At 38.6% G+C, this 13,262-nt stretch overlaps 1 protein-coding gene across 8 annotated transcripts in view; it reads right to left on the reverse strand.

Moving 5' to 3' along the window:
* Window positions 1-13,262, reverse strand: part of Trmt9b (tRNA methyltransferase 9B (putative)) — a 60,054-nt gene that overhangs the window by 20,607 nt on the left and 26,185 nt on the right. For all 8 annotated transcript variants that reach the window (XM_046459262.2, XM_058583960.1, XM_058583959.1 and 5 more), the window contains exon 2: window positions 9,978-10,172. The gene's annotated coding sequence lies outside the window, so the exon portion shown is untranslated. The remainder of the gene's footprint in view (window positions 1-9,977; window positions 10,173-13,262) is intronic.

Here is a 13,262-nt window from a genome sequence, read left to right on the forward strand (position 1 = left end):
CCTTCTACTGCAAAAGAGAGAGAGAGAGAGAGAGAGAGAGAGAGAGAGAGAGAGAGAGAGAGAGAGAGAGAGAGAGAGAGATTGATTTTGGGGGGATTTATTCTTTAGAAGCAATAGGCTGTCTTTTATCTTGGTGGGCCTGCCCACAGTCCCTTCAAAACGCCCTACCAGACTGCTAACCATATAAATCTAATCTGTGAGGCCTGACAAAACTTCCACCCAAATTGAAAGATTTTTATGTGGCACCTTCAAATGGAATTTACAAAGTAAATATATGGCTGGCTTTTACTGCTCACATAGGAGAAATATCCAAACACTGCATGCTTTTCTTTTAAATCAAAAATCTCAATAGATTTAAGTCTATTTAAATTCCCCCCTCAAGAAATCAACCAGGTGGTATAATTTGGAGAACCCTGGAACAAATACATTTAATTTTATTGTACTTGCAAATGTTAAGTGACAACTGACATAAACTTGATTCCTTCCAATTTGCATTTAAGAAATGGTTCCAATTTAAGCTCAGAATGTGTAGTATCAGAACAGCACTACTTGGAGACATTTCTCTTAATTCTCCCCCAAGTTGCCTGGCCTTGACTATAAGTAACCTTGAGACTGCTGTTCTTAAATGAGTTGGCAATATGAATCCATTTCATTTTTATTATATTTTATAGTTAAGTTTAAATGCTGCAGAATAAATTGCTGACCATGAATATTGATTTATATAGTCGGGGTATCCAAAATGCTATTTCTAAAACTCTCTGGATTTAAATTTCCTATAATACATTTCTTTTTTGGTAGATGGACACAATACATTTATTTATTTAATGTGTTGCTGAGGATCAAATCCAGTGCCTCACACATGCTAGGCGAGTGCTCTACCACTGAGCCCAAGCCCCAGCCCCTCCAATAAAATTTTCTCTGTGAGTGTTTTATATACTATAAAAGCAAATTCCTTGTGAATTTGGTAGCATGAGTAAGATAATAGTAAAATAAGAATGACAGGTACTGTGACACATGCCTGTAATCCCAGTGACTGAAGAGGCTATGATAGGAGGATCGCAAGTTGCAGGCCAGCCTCAGCGACTTAGTGAGGCCCTAAGCAATTTAGCAAGGTCCTGTCTCAAAATAAAACATAAAATGGGTAGGGGATGTAGCTCAGTGGTAAAGCATCCCTGGGTTCTATCCCTAATACCAAAATAAATAGATAAATAATAAAAAGAAAAGAAAAAAAGGAGACAGGATTCCAGTTGAAGCAAGAATATGGAATCAGTTCAGTCAAGTTTCCCAACCTGTGTACTACCAAATTCCAGAGCAATAAAATGTTCCAGATGAAGGGGTCAAGGGTCAAAACCTCAGATTTTGCCCCTTCTTTGATATCCAAAATGTACATTACCATACTATAGGTTTGAGAAACCTGCTAAAGTGTTCCAATTGATTTTTTTTTAAATTTGGTTTTCTCAAAATCATTGTGCCTATAATGCTTTTTTTCTTTCTTTAAATATCTCTTGTCTTCTTATAGAACTATATTCTGCAGGTGACATTTTGGGAAATGTTACTCTAATGTTTTCCAATTTAAGAGTATCCCCAGAACAAAGGGAACTATATTCCCTGGGTATCCTTCAATATTCATGTAATTTTAAGTGAAGAGTCAGAAGGAAGCCTAACAGTTGCTCATTACCGTGTATCTGAGAGAAGCTGCTTCTGAAGCACATGCTAGATGCTAGCTATGCTGGCTGGACCCACACTGAAAACTGGATCCACAGGGAGACAGTTCATGCGTGAGGCTGGTCCAGCCTTAAGGAGCTGAACTAAGGACCTGCATAGTCAGATGCCTGCAGGTGGTTGGATGTGGTCACCTGGAGCCTGTGTTTGGGAATCTATTTTAAACCATGCACATGTAGATGAATCAGGAGAAAACTGATCTGAAAAATAAATGTAGCTATAGTGAGAAAAGCAGGACACGGTCTTTTTATAAAGATTGTGGAGAGGAGAAAGAGAAACTGAGAGGGATAACTTATATCTGATCTTCTTGTTTATTTTTTATGTTTTTTGGTACCAGGGATTGAACCCAGGGGCACTCAACCACTAGGCCACATCCCCAACCTTTTTTTTTTGTATTTTATTTAGAGACAGGGTGTCACTGAGTTGCTTAGGCCCTCACTAAGTTGCTGAGGCTGGCTTTGAACTTGTGACCCCCCCCCCCCACCCCCAGCCTCTAGATCAGCTGGGTTACAGGCGATGCTCCACTGTGCCTGGCTTATCTGATCTTAGTGTTTTAGTTCCTGTGTGGGGTCTAGGCAGCAGCTCAGGGTAACTCAACTCCAAGAAACCTGTTGACTTTATAGGACTGGGCTTGCTTTTGATGTACTTCATTCCCTAACTTTGACTCTCCATCACATCCCGTTTTAGCTGTAAAATATTCTTCACTTCAACTTATTTCTGTTTCTTTTAACTACATCTTTCCTATGCAGGTACACTGTTTTTAATTAAAGAATATTTCAAAACATTGAAAAGTAAAATATGATTTTACACTTCAAATAATTAGTGTTCTGGATGCTGACATGTATTGTTACAATATCTTACCTTCATTGCTACTATTCCAGCAGTCTTGTAAAGCTTACAATGGAACTTTGAAATAAACAAACAAACAAAAAAATAGAATGCTAACAGTCAAAAGAAATCATAAAAATTAGAACAAAACCAGTAAGTAAGGGTTGGAGATGTGACTCAGTGTTGGAGCACTTTCCTGGCATGCACAAGGCCCTGGATTCAATCCTCAACACTAAAAAACAAACAGCAACAACAAAACACCACAAGCAAAACTGAGAACAGAAAGTAGTAACAAATTTTGCCAGGAAGCTGATGGAAGCACACAAGAGCCCCCTGGGTATTAAATCAACTCTGCTGTCCCTCCCCTTCCCTGACAAACTCTGCTTGCCCTCCCTAGGTCTCGGACTGGTATTCAGGAACATGCTGCTTTTAGCTACTTCTTAATACTTCCTATACTTCTTCATGACCTATCAATCATTTGCAAATCTTTCTTATTCTGACTCTAAAAAAAGCCCAGTCTGTGCTTTCCCTTCCTGTTTGCTTCTATTGCAGGCATCCTGCTGACGCTTCAGAGTTCAAGTTCTTTTTGTTTTCTTAATCTCTGAAGTAATTTAAAAGATTTTTTCCCCCTAATTATCAGAGAAAGCCTAAATGTACTAGATTCTGATTAGTGTCTGCCAGAGCTTGAGATAGAGGGTCGGAACTGACTGCAAAGGGGAATGAGGATATTTTTCAGGGTGACAGAAATAGTCCATGTTTTGATTGTAGTGTTGGTTATGCAACTTTTATTGTTGTGGTTTTCTTGCAGTGCTGAGGCTGGAACTCAGGGCCTGTGCATGCTAGGCAACCTTGCTACCACTGAGCTACACCCCCAAACCTGGTTTCATTAACTTTTGGTATAATCTATGTTACAACGTACGGAAATGTAAACTTTAAAAGTATGAATTTTGACTGGAAGTAAATTACACATATGTTAATGAACCTCCAAACATCTGAGATTTTATCCTGCAAGTACATGGATGCTGGAAGAAGGCACAAGACTCCAAGATCACGGACAAGGGATGTTATTTTTCAAAGCACAGCACACAGCATGAGCTGAGGTTTGCAATGTTTCCCCTTAGCCTCAAGTCTCATGCAGATAGATGATGGCGAGGCAGAAAATCTACAACCAGTGAGTTTGCATTACAGATGAGGAATCTCCAATTTAAGGGAAGCTTAATCTGACACGGGGCTTCTAGTCAACCTACATTACTCTTGCCCTGAAGAGAGACATTTTATTATCATAAAAAAAAAAGATAAATTTGCTCTTTGCCTAAAGGAGACATGTTGGGTTAAACATTAGTCAGTGCCTTAGGAAAGCTTGCAGTGAGATAAAAAAGACTCTAAAGAAGGTGATAACAAAGGAAATGGAAGAGGGAGGTTAGTCACTTCCCTTGTCTCTAATCCTTAGGTGAGGATCAAAGTAGAGCAACCTTGGTTGTAAAGTAAAAGAATGTTCTCATTAGGAAAAACATCTGAAGGAATCCACCTGTGCAGTTGGCATGCAACCTATCATATATATTCTTCCTGCTTGTGGGTGTGATGTGGCCCTCCATTGCATCCCAATCTGCTGCCACCAAGAAGCAGGAGACTAATAAAATGTCCAAACCCTCTTCATTGAATCTCCCAAGTTCTTTTTTTTTTTTTTTTTTTTTTTTTGAGGATCAGTGAATAGTACATTGGGGCATTTGTAGCCCTGTGGCTGAACTTCAAGCCCATTAGCTATCCAACCATCCTTGAAAAGATAGTCTAGAACAAAAGTTGATACACACATGCAGAAATGAGAGTAAAACGTGGAGAATTGTCTCCCAACAATAAACCTGCTGTGTGTGGGGGGGGGTGGGGTGGGGGGTGTGTGTGTTTTGGGAGGTTGGGAAAAGAAGAGAGAGAAGAGGGGAAGACAGGCAGAAAAAGGGAGTGAAGGATAAGAAAGGTAAGCATGTAAAGATAAGTGAACTAGTTTCAATGCCCAAAGGTTAAAACATACTTGGGGAAAGAAGGCTCCTGTAGCTGGTGCCGCAAGAGAAGGGAAGATCATGTGAAAGGTAGGGAGAAGTCATATGAAGCACAGCCCTGAAAATCAGAACTAATTTGGATTTTATTCGAAGTGAAATGGCAGGTAGCTTTATGTTGCAGGCATGGGGAGAGGAAGCATGAATGGATTTACAATTTTAGAAGACCCCTAGAGGTTTATCCAACTCAGTAAACTAGAATAGCTATTGTTTTTTATTTGTCCAATTCTGTTCATCATCAACCTTCTTCTGATCATTTGTATCTTGCCCTCCCTGGATGAGCATATGACCCTTGCCTGGCCATTCTTGGTATCCCATATCCTGGGCCACAGGCATTGGTCAGAAGTGGGTTGCTGATGAAAGGCGAGCCTAGTACTGTGGCTGTCTAAGATATCTCAGTATGGGGCTAATAAGAAATGGCGCTGCCTTTGGCATCACAGAACTGAAGGAAATAAAGATTAAGGTGTTGGCAGCATCTTTTATACTGTACAGAAAAGACTTGTCTTTAGGTAGAGAGGATGAAGTCAGGAAAAACAATCTGGGAGGAAAGATAAATGAGAAAAAATGTCATGGCAGCATGGATTTCTTGTTCAAGTCTCTGAGGTTTGGCTCCTGAGGATTACACCTTACCTTTTTCAGCACAAAGAGTCAATAATGTCCACTACGCTTAAGCTTGTAGGATTTCTGACCTTACCATCAAAAGAGTCCTCCCTAATTCAGCAGACTTTTTACACCAAGTATTTGGGGTTTTGTTTTACTTGCAGTCTTTACTTCTTGGAGGATGGAAGAGCGGGGAGAAAGGAACAGGAAGTTGTCAGGAGGGGTAAATGGCTTAATATATTTCCCATGGATGCAGAGTCAGAAGGACATGAACAATTCCTGCTTCTAGCATCAGGATCCCATTGGGAAGTCCCAGTGTTCGGATTTCCTTTTCTGGATATGTGATTAGGATAACATTCACCCACTTGAATTCAGGCAAAGCCATGGGACTTGCTGGGTATTAAACATGATTAGCTGCTTGGCAGCAGCTGCACAGAACAGTGTGTGGCTTGCTAAATTCTCTTTCCCTGCTCTCTGCAAGGAAAGTTTTTTGTCATGGAAGCTTAGGTCTCCAGAGGCATTTTAGGCTTTTCAAAAAAAGAAGAAGAAGAAGAAACAAAGAAAGGAATGAACAGATTAGCTCATTGTAAGAAATGCTAACTATCTAAATAATGAAAATGTCCTATTAGAAAGTAACTTGCTATGAGCTGGGGTTGTAGCTCAGTGGTAAAGTGCTCTTTTCACACGTGGGAGGCACTACATAAACATAAAATAAAGATATTGTGTCCATCTACAACTCAAAAAAAAATTAAAAAAGTAACTTGCTACTAATTTTTTCTTGATAAATCTTTCCTATTTCATGTAGATGTATTATTAAAAAATTAGAAAACTGGATACAGTTTCATATCGTATTTTAAAAATTTAATTTTATGTTGTGAACAAAGTAATAATTTTTACCTATGGTATTCTCCAATCTTAGAAGATTTAATGCCTAAATCCTAGAAGATTTAATGCCTAAATTCTATAGGACTTGAAATGTTTTGCAAAGTTATCGTATACTATTGAAGACTTAGGTATTTCTATCAATAGAAAATTAAGTACTTCTACTGGATTCTTAATTTTAAAAGAAGAAACATTTCCTTGTATGTTTATTTAGCCCCCAGTATCTAGCACTAGACTTATAGGTATTGTGGAGAAAAGAGATACCCTCTACACCCCTTAGTTCTTAGAGCTCTTTGTTTGAAATCTAGGAACACAATTAATATAAGAGCTGATTAATAAAAGAAAGCATAAAAGAGTCTGGAGTTATGGCACAGTGGTAGAGCGCTTGCTTAGCATGTTTGAGGCCCTGGGTTTGGATCCTCAGCACCACATATGAATAAACAAATAAATTTTAAAAAATCCATTGGCAACTAAAAAAAGAAAGCATAAAAGTTTTATTAATTTTGCATGTACGTGGGGATCTTCACAAGATAGTGAAGTCTGAAGAAATGACTAAAGCATGGTACTTTTAATGCTTTTTAGACAAAAAGTAGTAAGTTTGGAAAGAATGAAAGGACAGATGGATCTGGGTATGGGTAGCTACATGGTGGGCAGGGATATAGAAGCAAGATGAGGGAGACTTTTGCTTATGCAGGTTCACTGCAGCCCCAGTTATGAGTCTATGGTGATCGGGGTGAATTCTCAGCCTTGGTATATGAAGGACATCCGTCCCACAAGAATCTTCATGGCTTGCTGCCTATAGTAATATACAGGTCAAATGGCCCATTCTGAAGTTATAGTTCCTCAGGTAATTTCGCTCGACACAATCAATATATCAATCTGACACATTTTGAAATGACATGTCCTTTGCTTCTCAGGCTAAATATGTTTAATGAGTAGATGAAGAATGAAACTCCAGCCAAGTGAGCAATATCTCTGTTTTTATTTTTAAATTTTATTTTTATTATTTTTATTTATTTTAAAATACTTTTATTTAGGTATAATTGACACATAACAACCTGCACATATTTAAAGTGTATAGTTTGATAAGTTCTGACATATGTATACACCCAGGAAGCCAGCAAGGCAAGATGATGAATCCATCACCCTAAAGTTTCCTTATGTCCCTCTGTAAGACATCCCTCCCATCAGTCCCCACCTTGAATGATCTTCCTTAATGCCATGTTTCTGGAATGGAAAGAGTGACAAAAAGGGTGAACACTGAGGTGTATGTCCAACGGTCATGATTTCCAAGGCAACTTTAAATATGTGGTATGTCCACAAATAAAACAAAATGAAAAAGATTTCTTTCCAAGTGTATAACTTCCTAATGATCACTGCAAAGTGCACACATGCACACATAAATCAAGAGTAAAAATATTGCTGGGCACAGTGGCACACACCTGTAATCCCAGAGGCTCGAGAGGCTGAGACCAGAGGATCACGAGTTCAAAGCCAACCTTAGCAAAAGAGAGGCACTAAGCAACTCAGTGAGATCCTGTCTTTAAATAAAAATACAAAATAGGGCTGGGGATGTGGCTCAGTGGTTGAGTGGCCCTGAGTTCAATCCCCAGTACCCATCCACCTCAGTGTTGCCATATATTTACCCACCTCCCCCCCAAAAGTAAAATATTCAGTGTTGCAGAATATTTTCAGCAACAGGGAAAAGGTTTTCCTCATATATCATCAAAGAGATGAGACACTGCACTTGGCCTACACAGATAGGGATCTAGGTTTGAGAAGGCTTTGTTTTGTCCCCAAGAGTGGTTCCTGTCCCTAGGGGCAATATATCATTTGTGTCATGCTTGGCTTCTACTACAATTTGTAATCCCCACCCCATGGATCCAAAGAAGAAGATTAGAACTCTATTTCATGCCAGTGCTGGATTATTTTTCTTTCAATATCCTTTTACTAATACTTCCTCCTGTTGAAAACCCTTCAAGGGTCCTCTGTTGCCATGAAAACCCTCCACAGCTTGGGGCCAGCCTACCTGTCTTGTCTTAGATACTGTAATTGCCACAACTGCAATCTCAGCTCCACCCAAAGAAATCTGCTATGGTTTGGGTCTGTCCCCCAGAGTTGCACAAGCTGGAAGTTTGGTCCCAGTTTGGTGATGTTAAGGTGGTAGAAGCTTTAAGAGGTAGGATTTTTAAGATCCTACTGCAGGGTAATGGAGTAATGAGGGCATCATCCCTAGAAGGCATTAATGTTGTTCTTGTGGAGTGGTCAGTTCTTGCAAGAGCAAGTTGTTATGAAAAGATCAAGCCAGGCTCCTAAATTCCTCTGACTTCCTGTGTCACCGTGTCTTCACTCTACCTCTTTTGCACACTCTTGCCACACTCCATTCAGCATGTTGTGATGTGGCCCAGCAGGCCCCACCAGAGGCTGAAATAATGCAGCCACTTAATCTGGGACTTTCAGCTTCCCAAGTTACAAGCTAAATAAACTTGTTTTCCTTATACATTACCTGGCCTCAGATGTTTTACACAGGAACAGAAAATGGCTAACACATCTACTCACTTTTTCCTGAGTAGGTCTTATATACCGTCCCTTATTCATGTCTTTGATGAATCCAGCAAGCTATTCTCTATCATCTATATCTTTATCATCTGAAATGCTCTCCTATCACATTCCCCTTCAAAATCTTATCTGGTTTTCAAAATTTAGCACAGCTTCTTCTTGCTCCATAAAGGCTTTGTGGATAACTATAGATAAAAATGGTCTCTCCTGATATTTCTACATATTGAAAATTTATCATCTCTACCTCTTTTAGATTATTTTTCCTGATACCATTTTAAGCTCCCAATTCTGTGTTCGCAACTGTATTATAAGTTCTTGGAGGGGGGATATGACATTTGATCCATATGTGTGTGATCACATGTATATACATGGTCACACACATACACGTATACATACACATATATACATACATGTGATATGTATGATGTATATATGGACAACACATATAGGATAAATATAATTCAAGCTATATATACATGGATCCCATTTATGGATCATATATATATATATATATATATATATATATATATATGTGTGTGTGTGTGTGTGTAAACAATTAATTATACAGCAAATGAATCAATGGGCTATTTCTTTAACTTCCTCTACAAAACAATGATACTTTACTCCAGCAAGTTGTTCTTCAAGTCTTTGGACATAAATTATAAATACACTACTACGGACCCAGCAGCACTCAGAGGAAAGCAGAGCTGAGACTGAGATTACCTGGATTTGTTTTGTGTTTTAAGATTCTCTGCTCTAGCAGAGATTTGTTTTATAGACATATCTTAGGTATATAATTGCCACATTTTAATAACTAAAACCAACTATAAGTATTATAAATTCTTCCTCTGTTTTAAATGCCACAGAAGACAAGTATTAGAGAAAGAGCAAAAATTTCTGCTTTAAATTTCAAAGATACACTCAAACCCTAATTCTAAATACAAGTTGGTTAAGACAGTAAAAAGCTTTATATTATTAAAAAGACTTAAATGTAATATATGTAGCTTTTATGCTTTTTAATTCATGGGTACTTCTACTTCAAACTTAACATCTCTATATTATTTTTGAAAACTATCACTAAAGTCTTAGAAAAGCACTAAAAATAAATAAATATGTTTGTAGGATTTTCCTTACCCTCCGTGCCCCCCCCGCCCCCCCCCCCCCCAAATATTTTCAAATGTTTTTGTACTTGGTGCACAAACAAACTTCAGATTACTTTATATCACATTGTTATGCATTTAAAATTATGGGATTTGGGATTAATTAGGTTTATTTAACATGCATATTATCAAAAACACAGTATTTGAATTGCAGTAAGAGCTGAAAGCCACTAACCTGAATCATCTTGTGGTTACAAGAAAATTACTTCTTGACTTTGTAAATCATGGCAGTTTCCTCCCTTGGAGAGTGACAGTTGTTTCTCATGACTCAATGTGTAAAGTAAATGAAAAGTAGTAGGAGTGAAATCAAATAGCATGGTCCTTCACATGATCAGCCACTTGGTAGGAGTCTCTGAAGGGAATACAGGCCCTACAAGGAAAAAACAAATACTGAGGTCATTTTACATAATAGAAAACTGAAGCAGCTATAGCCCAGCCTGGCCTCTTGACCTCTGCATAAATCATCCAGCAATGAAGGGACTAAAGAGAAAAGTTAATGTGCCAGAATTACAAGAGCAGTTTACAAACCAATTCTTCGGCTTTCTGTAAAATATACAGTGCTTTCTCCCCAAATTTAATTGAATGATTTCATCTTGTTCCTGGAAAAATTACAAGGATGGACAGTAAACTCTGAATATAGTAACTAAGTTAAATATATATCAACCATTTAAAACAATGTTACTACAGTATATTATATTATTCTGATACAACAGGACTGCTCCCTATTTGTTCCTAGTATCAGCCACTTCCATTACTTTGACAAGGAATCCTGGTTATTCTTCATTTGTTCATACTTAATTTTTTTCTTTTTTATAAGCCTGTCATGAGCCCCATCAAAAGGTTCCTAGCTACTTGAAAAAAATTGTACTTTGCATACCAAAAAACACTTTGTAACATAAAAGCGTTTGGATATAGTATGAGATCCCAAGAGCAGCCTAGTATGGTAGGAAAACCCACTAATCCTACTCCAGGTCCTAACTGCTTATCTGTAACTGAGATGACTGGACCTAAGGCTGGATCACAACCACTTCTCCTGGTCTCCATATCTCTAGTGTGTACACCACTGCCACCACCAGATGTACCTCTTACTACACAGGGATTCTCAAGATGGCAGCGTGGGATGCATGTGGCTTCCCCCAACTTCCGGCTGCTGCCCACCTCACCCCAATCTGGATCCCTGTTTAAGAATCATCAATCTGTGTGTGCCTTCGCAAGCTTCCCTCTGGTCTTGGGAATCTGCATATATAATTCACCCTGAGGCAACTCTTTCCTAACCATATGGGTGTATATGAACTGTGCTATTGAGAGTCATAGAAGCTGGCTCTTTAGGAAGTACATTTAAGAAGGATTTTGAAAGAGCTACCAATCAAAGCACCTCATCTTTCTTCATATAGTTTTAGAATCTATAAAGGAGCGTGCATTTGTTAATTCACCCTCATGCAGGGCTGCAAGCTAACGGCTCTCTACTTGGATGCCCTTCTAGACCCTGGCCTGGGCATCCTCTGTCCCAGCTGACCTGGCTCTCTATATATCTCTCTATATACCTTTCCTATGCCCAAAGATATTAGCCTTCTCAGGTAGCTACTCAAGACAGTGTTCAATACCATAGTTAGAAAGAGTAACCTATGAAAAGAATTTTAGATAGTGTATAAGGCTTATATGAGCTAATGGAGTGGGAGCGGGGACTGGAGGTTTTTCTATATGTCTAATTTACACCCCCCACATACACATACCTACACATATTGATTTCCCTTAATTTTTCAAAATCACAGGAAAATTTTGCCTCTAAAATGTATGAATCCTACTATCTTTAGCAAGAACTTGCTGGGTAAGGATAAACTAGTATAGTACTATCTAAAAAAAAAAGTTGAATGTTGGTAAGTCCTTTTACTATAGCAGCCATATAGCTCTGCATATTTAGAATGGAAAGAAATGTGTTTCCCTCTCTTCTTTCTTCTTGAATAAGTGGGAAGCCATATTCTCAAGCAAAGCTCCATAACTTAAACCTTCTGAAATTTTGGGGTAAGTCATGTGTGTGAATCATCCTAGGAAGAGGGTCAACACCTCACACTATGACTCAGCAAAGTCAGTTTTTTTTTTTTTTTTAAATATTAAAAAAAGGAGCCAGAGGTGGTGGCACACTCCTGTAATCCCAGCAGCTCGGGAAGCTGAAGCAGGAGGACTGAGAGTTCAAAGCCATTCTCTGCAATGGCAAGGCATTAAGCAACTCAGTGAGACCCTATCTCTAAATAAAATACAAGATAGGACTGGGGATGCGGCTCAGTGGTCAAGTACCCCTGAGTTCAATCCCCAGTACCCAAATAAAAAAGGAATTCTGTGTCAATTTAAAAATACACATTCATCTATTCAGCAAATACTAATTAAGTATTTGCCAGGAAAATATTCTGATACTTACACATTATTAAAGAGAAAGATATCCACATCCCTTCCCCATCAATCAGAAACCCAGGATTTAATATGGGAAATATATAAAGAAATAGAAAATTTAAATATAGTAGATATAGAAATATATAGAATTTAGTTTGGGGATGGATAGCTCCTGACAATTGCTAACTTCATGCCTTGCTTTATTTTATCCAAATAATCATAAATATTTAGATAAAATTTTATTAACCCCATTACAAATTGCTAAACATTATGAACTTTTAGGTCACTCACAAATATTCAAAATCACACATGCCAATGGCCCACATCTGGAGTGTTCAAGTTATGATCCGAGCGTGCACAGGTAACATAGGGGCACATGGGCGAGACAACTAATGCAGCCTATAGTGGGGGAGGGGGGCAGTGAAGTCTCCCCCAAAGGGATCACAGCCAAACTGAAGCTCAAAAGATGGGTAGGGGGTCAGCTGAAGGTGGTGATTCTATGCCCCCCAAAGGAAGAAATGAGACCAATCACAATTTTTTGGATAAATTTAAGGCAAACGTATAACAACAACAACAATAGTAACACAATATATTAATTACTTACTACGGGTCAGGCCCTCTTGTAAGTGTTTAGCATATTCCATTAGCTCACTGAAATCTTCCCAATAACTGTATGAAACAGGAATTACTATTTCTCCCACCTTCCAGACAAAAAATCTGAGGTAAAGAGAGCACAAGTGACTTTCTCAAAGTAACACAGCTAATAAATGGCAGAGCCAGGATTTGAACCCAGAAAGTTTGACTCCATAGTTCACATTCCTAACTCCAGCTGATGGGGAAGAGAGGAGGAAGGGAAGGGAAGGAGAAATCAAAGCCTACAATAGTAGGGAGTCAGATCTCACAGGACCTAATTCGGCCTTCAAAGGAGTCTGGATTTTATCCTGAACATAAAATGGGGAACCCTTGGGTTATTTAAGTAGAAGCAATGATAAAATTGGTCCTGGGTTTTAGAAATCTCTTATGGCGACGGTGCAGATTAGCATTGCCTAGATGGATCACAGCAAAGACAGAG

This window comes from Marmota monax, unplaced genomic scaffold (genome assembly GCF_021218885.2).
Source record: "Marmota monax isolate L192 unplaced genomic scaffold, Marmota_monax_Labrador192_F-V1.1 WCK01_AAM20220418_F8-fsc00332, whole genome shotgun sequence".
NCBI lineage: Eukaryota > Metazoa > Chordata > Mammalia > Rodentia > Sciuridae > Marmota > Marmota monax.